The following is a 6,200-nucleotide window of genomic DNA, read 5'->3' as shown; positions in this document are numbered from 1 at the left end:
CTGAAAGATCAGCTGTTAACCTTATGGAGTTTCCCTTGTATGTTATTTGTTGCTTTTCCCTTGCTGCTTTTAATATTTTTTCTTTGTATTTAATTTTTGATAGTTTGAATAACATGTGTCTTGGCATGTTTCTTCTTGGATTTATCCTGTATGGGACTCTCTGTGCTTTCTGGACCTGATTGACTATTTCCTTTCCCATGTTAGGGAAGTTTTCAACTATAATCTCTTCAAATATTTTCTCCATACCTTTCTTATTCTCCTCTTCTTCTGGGACCCCTATTATTCAAATGTTAGTGCATTTAATGTTGTCCAGAGGTCTCTGAGACTGTCCTCAATTCTTTTCATTCTTTTTTTCTTTATTCTGCTCTGTGGCAGTTATTTCCACTCTTGTATCTTCCAGGTCACTTATCCATTCTTCTGCCTCAGTTATTCTGCTATTGATTCCTTCTAGAGAATTTTTAATTTCATTTATTGTGTTGTTCATCATTGTTTATCTGCTCTTTCATTCTTTTAGGTCCTTGTTAAACCTTTCTTGTATTTTCTCCATTCTGTTTACAAGATTTTGGATCATCTTTACTATCATTATCTGTATTCTTTTTCAGGTAGACTGCCTATTTCCTCTTCATTTGTTTGGTCTGGTGTGTTTTCACCTTGCTCCTTCATCTGCTGCATATTTCTCTGTCTTCTCATTTTGTTTAACTTACTGTGTTTGGGGTTTCCTTTTTGCAGGCTGCAGGTTTGTAGTTCCTGTTGTTTTTGGTGTCTGTCCCCAGTGGGGTGGGTGAGGTTGGTTCAGTGGGTTGTGTAGGCTTCCTGGTGGAGGAGACTGGTGCCTGTGTTCTGGTGTATGAGGCTGGATCTTGTCTTTCTGGTGGGCAGGACCGCATCCAGTGGTGTGTCTTGGGGTGTCTGTGAACTTAGTATGATTTTAGGCAACCTCTCTGCTAATGCATGGGGTTGTGTTCCTGTCTTGCTAGTTGTTTGCCATGGGGCATCCAGCCCTGGAGCTTGCTGGCCATTGGGTGGAGCTGGCTCTTAGTGTTGAGATGGAGATCTCTGGGAGAGCACTCGCCGATTGATATTATGTTGAGCCAGGAGGTCTCTGGTGGTCCAGTGTCCTGGACTCGGCGCTTCTATCTTGGAGGCTCAGACCTGACACCTGGCCAGAGCACTAAGACCCTGCCAGCCACACGGCTCAGAAGAAAAGGAAGAAAAAAGAGGAAAATAATAATAATAATATTAATTAAATAAAAATGATAATAATAAGAAGATAGCAACCAAACCAATAAACAAATCCACCAATGATAAGAAGCACTACAAGCTAAACTAAGATAAACATAAAAGTCAGAAACAAATCAGTCGCAGAAAACAAACCCCAAGTCTACAGTTGCTCCCAAAGTCCACTGCCTCAATTTTGGGAACATTTGTTGTCTATTCAGTATTCCAGAGATGCAGGATTCATCAAGTTGATTGTGGTGATTTAATCTTCTGCTCCTATGCTGCACAGAGAAATTTCCCTTTCTCTTCTTTGTTCGCACAGCTCCTGGGGTTCAGCTTTGATTTTGGCCCTGCATCTGCATGCAGGCCACCCTCAGGCGTTTGTTCCCTGCCCTGACAGGAGGTGGTTAAAGCAGCGGCTGATTAGTGCTCTCTTGCTCACTCAGGCTGGGGAGTGGGAGGGGTACAGTAGTCATAATTGGAATGCAGGGTGAGCCTGCAGCAGCAGAGGCCAGCATGACATTGCAACAGCCTGAGGTGCACCATGTGTTCTCCCAGGGAAGTTCTCCCTGGATCTCAGGATCCTGGCAGTGGCGGGCTGCACAAGCTCCTGGGGGCAGTGGCGGGGGTGGCTGGTAGTGACCTGTGCTTGCACACAGATTCTTGGTGGCAATGGCAGCAGTGTTAGCATTTCATGCCCGTCTCTGGGGTCTGAGCTGATAGCTGCAGCTTGCGCCCGTCTGTGGAGCTTGCTTAGGCAGTGCTCTGCCTTTTGTGGGCACATGGGGTAGGAATCCCCTCTCTTGGCACACCCTGAAACAATGGTCTCTTGCCTCTTCGGCAGGTCCAGACTTTTTCCCAGACTCCCTCCTGGCTAGCTGTGATGCACCAGCCCCTTTCAGGCTGTCTTCATACAGCCAACCCCAGTCTTCTCCCTGGGCTCTGAGCTCTGAAGCCTGAGCCTCAGCTCCCAGCCCCCACCCACCCCAGTGGGTGAGCAGACAAGCCTCTCAGGTTGGTGAGTGCTGGTTGGCACCAATCCTCTGTACGGGAATCTCTCCACTTTGCCTTCTGCACCCCTGTTGCTGCGCTCTCCTCCATGGCTCCGAGCCTTCCCCCCTGCCCACAACCCCATCCCTGCCAGTGAAGTAGCTCCCTAGTGTGTGGAAACTTTTCCTCCTTCACAGCTCCCTCCCAGAGGTGCAGGTCCTGTCCCTATTCTTTTGTCTCTGTTTTTTCATTTTTCTTTTGCCCTACCCAGGTACTTGGGGATTTTCTTGCCTTTTGGGAAGTCTGAGGTCTTCTGCCAGCATTCAGTAGGTGTTCTGTAGGAGTTGTTCCACATGTAGGTGTATTTTTGATGTATTTGTGGGGAGGAAGGTGATCTCCACGTCTTACTACTCCGCCATCTTGAAAGTCTCCTAAACAGATTTTTTTTAAAAAACACATACAAATGGCCAATAAGCACATGAAAAGGGTCTCAGCATAATTAATCATCAAGTAAATGGAAATTAAAACCACAAGATACCACTCTGTAAAATTTTCTTTGTGTCAACATATAACTATGACCCAGAAATTGCACTCATTATTTATCCATGAGAAATGAAAAAATTTTACACAAGAAAGTTCACAGCAGCTTTATTAGCTAAAAACAGAAAACCAAATGTCCACTAACAGGAGAAGGATCAACCAATTTGTAATTTGTCATGTAATTGAATACTTCTTAACAATAAACAGGAGTAAGCAACTGATACATACAACATAGATGGATAGTCAACGCATTATGTTGACAAGAGAAGTCAGTACAGCGTACAGTTCTATTTATATGAAATTTTAGAAGAAGCGAAAGTAATCCATGCTAATAGAAAACAAGACAGTGATTGACTAGTGAGTGGAGGCTGTGGTGATTGACTGAAAAAGAGCATGTGAGGACTTTCTGGGATTATGGCAATAGTCTGTAACCTGAGTGGGTAATTGATGCATAAACTGTTAATTCCATATACGTTTCCTGAAATGAGAAATTAGATTAAGGGAGACCTTATCTCTTTTTTCTGTTGGTATGATGCATTACTCTACCCTTTGAGAGAAAAGCCATATCTAATCTTTCTGCAAAACCCGTATGATTTCATATGGGTTTATAATGAACTATTGCAGAAAAGGACTTCTTTTATCAATTTAGACACTTTTCTGAGAAAACAAGATTATGCTTTTGAGTATAATTGTAATTATATATGAATTCATATATGAGGCTTCATATAGGTACATATACATACACACACATATGTGTGTGTGTGTGTGTATATATATATATATATATATATATATATATATATCTAGGAAACTGTGTTGAATCGGAAAACCATTTCTTATTTGAGTCTGAAGTGTGATGACAATGTGAAAGTATAACCAAAAACATATCTGGGACATCAATATAATAAGCCAAAGTTAACTAATGAAATTGAGTTGATGAGAGATATACTTATTTCTTTTACTCATTTATGTGAACACATATGCAAACATACTGAAGGGTTTCACAGAGGTTTCAACCATTGAATTCAATATGAATTTAGGTAAATTAAGGGGTGAGAAGTGTTGGGGAGTGACCTACCCCTTTTATCTGAATGAAGTGTCCATTATCTTTTTTATTTACCCATATTGTTTCTTAAAATCAAGAAATTTGTTGTTTATAATTCAAACTAAGCAATATTAATCTGCTTTAATTCAAATAGATATTTCACTTAATTATTTTACAATAATGAACTATTGTGGAATGATAGCAAGAAAAAAAAAATAACCTCTTTTTTAACGCCATAAACTGAGATTTATTTTCAAATTCCAGGATAAAGCAGCTTCCTCCCAGGTCTCCATTAGCAAGCAATATATAATAGTTTGTGGAATTACCCCTTCACATGAAAGAAGACATTTCCTTTTAGTGAAGAAAGTAAATACAGCAATATGTAATCTTTTGAAATAATTTTTCTATTAATCTTAAATGGTATCCTGACAGCAGTACAAAGTTTATCAACAAAAAGAATAAAGTTTTGAGATAAAGTGACCCAATATGCAGCAAATCCCATACTTGATTGTTTAAATCACAAGAGTTATTAGCATTAAAGAAATAATCCTTGATATAAGAAAAGGTGGAATGAAATCTTTCCTAATGGTTTTAACTCAGAATTAAGGATGTTCAGTTCCCTCAAAAAGCCTTCCTCTTTCTAACCTAAACTCGAAACACAATCCAAAACTTGACGTCAGTTGAGGTATATTGATAGATAAACATTTATAGAGCATTCATTTAAAGAATTGTACAGATCTCATTTGAGTGGTTTTTTTAAATCATTAGGAAGTATCAGAATGTTCAAATAATATTTAAATATAATAATAATATTAATTATTTTAATTCCCCAGGTGTAGATCTCACTTTTTTAAGAAATTACAAGGCGCTTTCTGGGGACATTCTCTCTATACATTCTTTTTTTAAGCTCTCCTTTGCACTGTTGCTCTGCTGTTACTTTTTTCAGACCCCCTTTTTGTTTATAGCTCCTTAAATGTTAGGCTCCATTTCTGTTTCAGTTACTTTTGTCCTTAAATCTTCACATTACACTCACTTACTAAATGTTTAATAAACAAATAAACCTTAAACAAGAATGGCAATGTAAACATCTTACTACGTTCCCAGGATCACAAATACATATACTATTGGGAACTAATACAAATAGCTACCTGAAAATTAATGAAACGAATTTAAAGTTGAGGGAGGAATTACCTAATGGTTTATATCTTATGGAGATTAACTAGTTTTAGTTTTATGGAGATGAACTAGTGGACTTTTGGCATTTGATAGATATGTAGACACATAAACATACAAAGTACTTGGTGTAGTCTGTGTAAATGAATATTAATAAGGAAAGCCTTAAAGATTTATTCTACTTCTTCATAGATCTGATTAATTTCACCACTTTATTCATTGCTTGGGCTTGTCTGAATATTACTCAGTTACTCAAATGTTTTGTTTTTATCTGCCTTAGCTCCTCCCAACCTTAACTTAGATTAAAACCATAAAAAAGGCCATTTTTAAAGCCGTGCAAAGAAAACACTACATCAAAATTGTTAATATACACCTCAAACAGAAAACATGCATATCTTCATTTGTCTTTCACCTCATTTATGTCAGCCTATATCTTACTGGCAAAAATCGCTTTCCAGCTCCAGACAATCTAATTTGACTGTGATGCTTTCTGACACCTGAGTATTATGGTTTCTTTGGTTAAAGTAAAAGATTTGCAAACACCAGTCCAAAAGCTTTATTATCAGGGCAGAGCATCAGTGCATTTCTTGAACATTCATCACAAACAGAATGTGTGAGAGCTGGAGGAGAATGAATCATCCTAGATTACCTATCTAGTACTTGAGAAGCCTACCACAAAACAGCAACAGCAGAGATTAACTTGCTGGAGTTCCCAGGAAATTTAGAGGCTGTTCTGTGGAGAAATAGAAACCCCATTTGCAAGATCCTTACCTGTGAAAGGTATCTTAAATCAGAGGAAGCCTGGACATGAAAATTCTGTGAGGGTGCCCCATAGGTCAAGGTAAACTTGGTAATCTTTCCAACGACCTCCCTTTTCATTGGATGTTTTTAATCTTTGAAAACCTATGTATATTCACATACAGAATAGCTTGACATAGGAACAAAAATTTAAAACTGATGTTACCGTGGGAGACTTTTTATAGTTCTGGGAAGATAAGTAGGGACCCTAAATCTCATGCTTTTGCCCAGAGAAGTGAACCGTGATCTGATATATATGTGCATCCTCTTTCTAGCCACCAATTTTCTGCAGTCATTACCAGCAAGTTGGTCTTTCTAAACACTTTAATCAATTAGTGTGGCCTATAAGTTTATACAGTGGAATTCTCAACTGGTTAAAATGCCAGCCTTTCTCTATGCTGATCACCTTTCCAATTTCTACTTTAGTGACTTCTAC

At 38.7% G+C, this 6,200-nt stretch overlaps 1 long non-coding RNA gene across 1 annotated transcript in view; it reads right to left on the bottom strand.

Moving 5' to 3' along the window:
- Nucleotides 1–3,525: 3,525 nt before the first annotated feature.
- LOC309622559 overlaps nt 3,526–6,200 on the bottom strand; it is a 28,230-nt gene continuing 25,555 nt past the window's right edge. The window contains exon 3 of the long non-coding RNA XR_014240974.1: nt 3,526–6,196. This is a non-coding gene — a long non-coding RNA (uncharacterized lncRNA). The remainder of the gene's footprint in view (nt 6,197–6,200) is intronic.

Source organism: Balaenoptera borealis (genome assembly GCF_965194805.1).
Source record: "Balaenoptera borealis genome assembly, chromosome: 2".
In the NCBI taxonomy this organism is placed as follows: Eukaryota; Metazoa; Chordata; class Mammalia; order Artiodactyla; family Balaenopteridae; genus Balaenoptera; species Balaenoptera borealis.
Note: the sequence above shows the minus strand (reverse complement) of the source record. Positions and strands in the feature narration are given on the sequence as shown.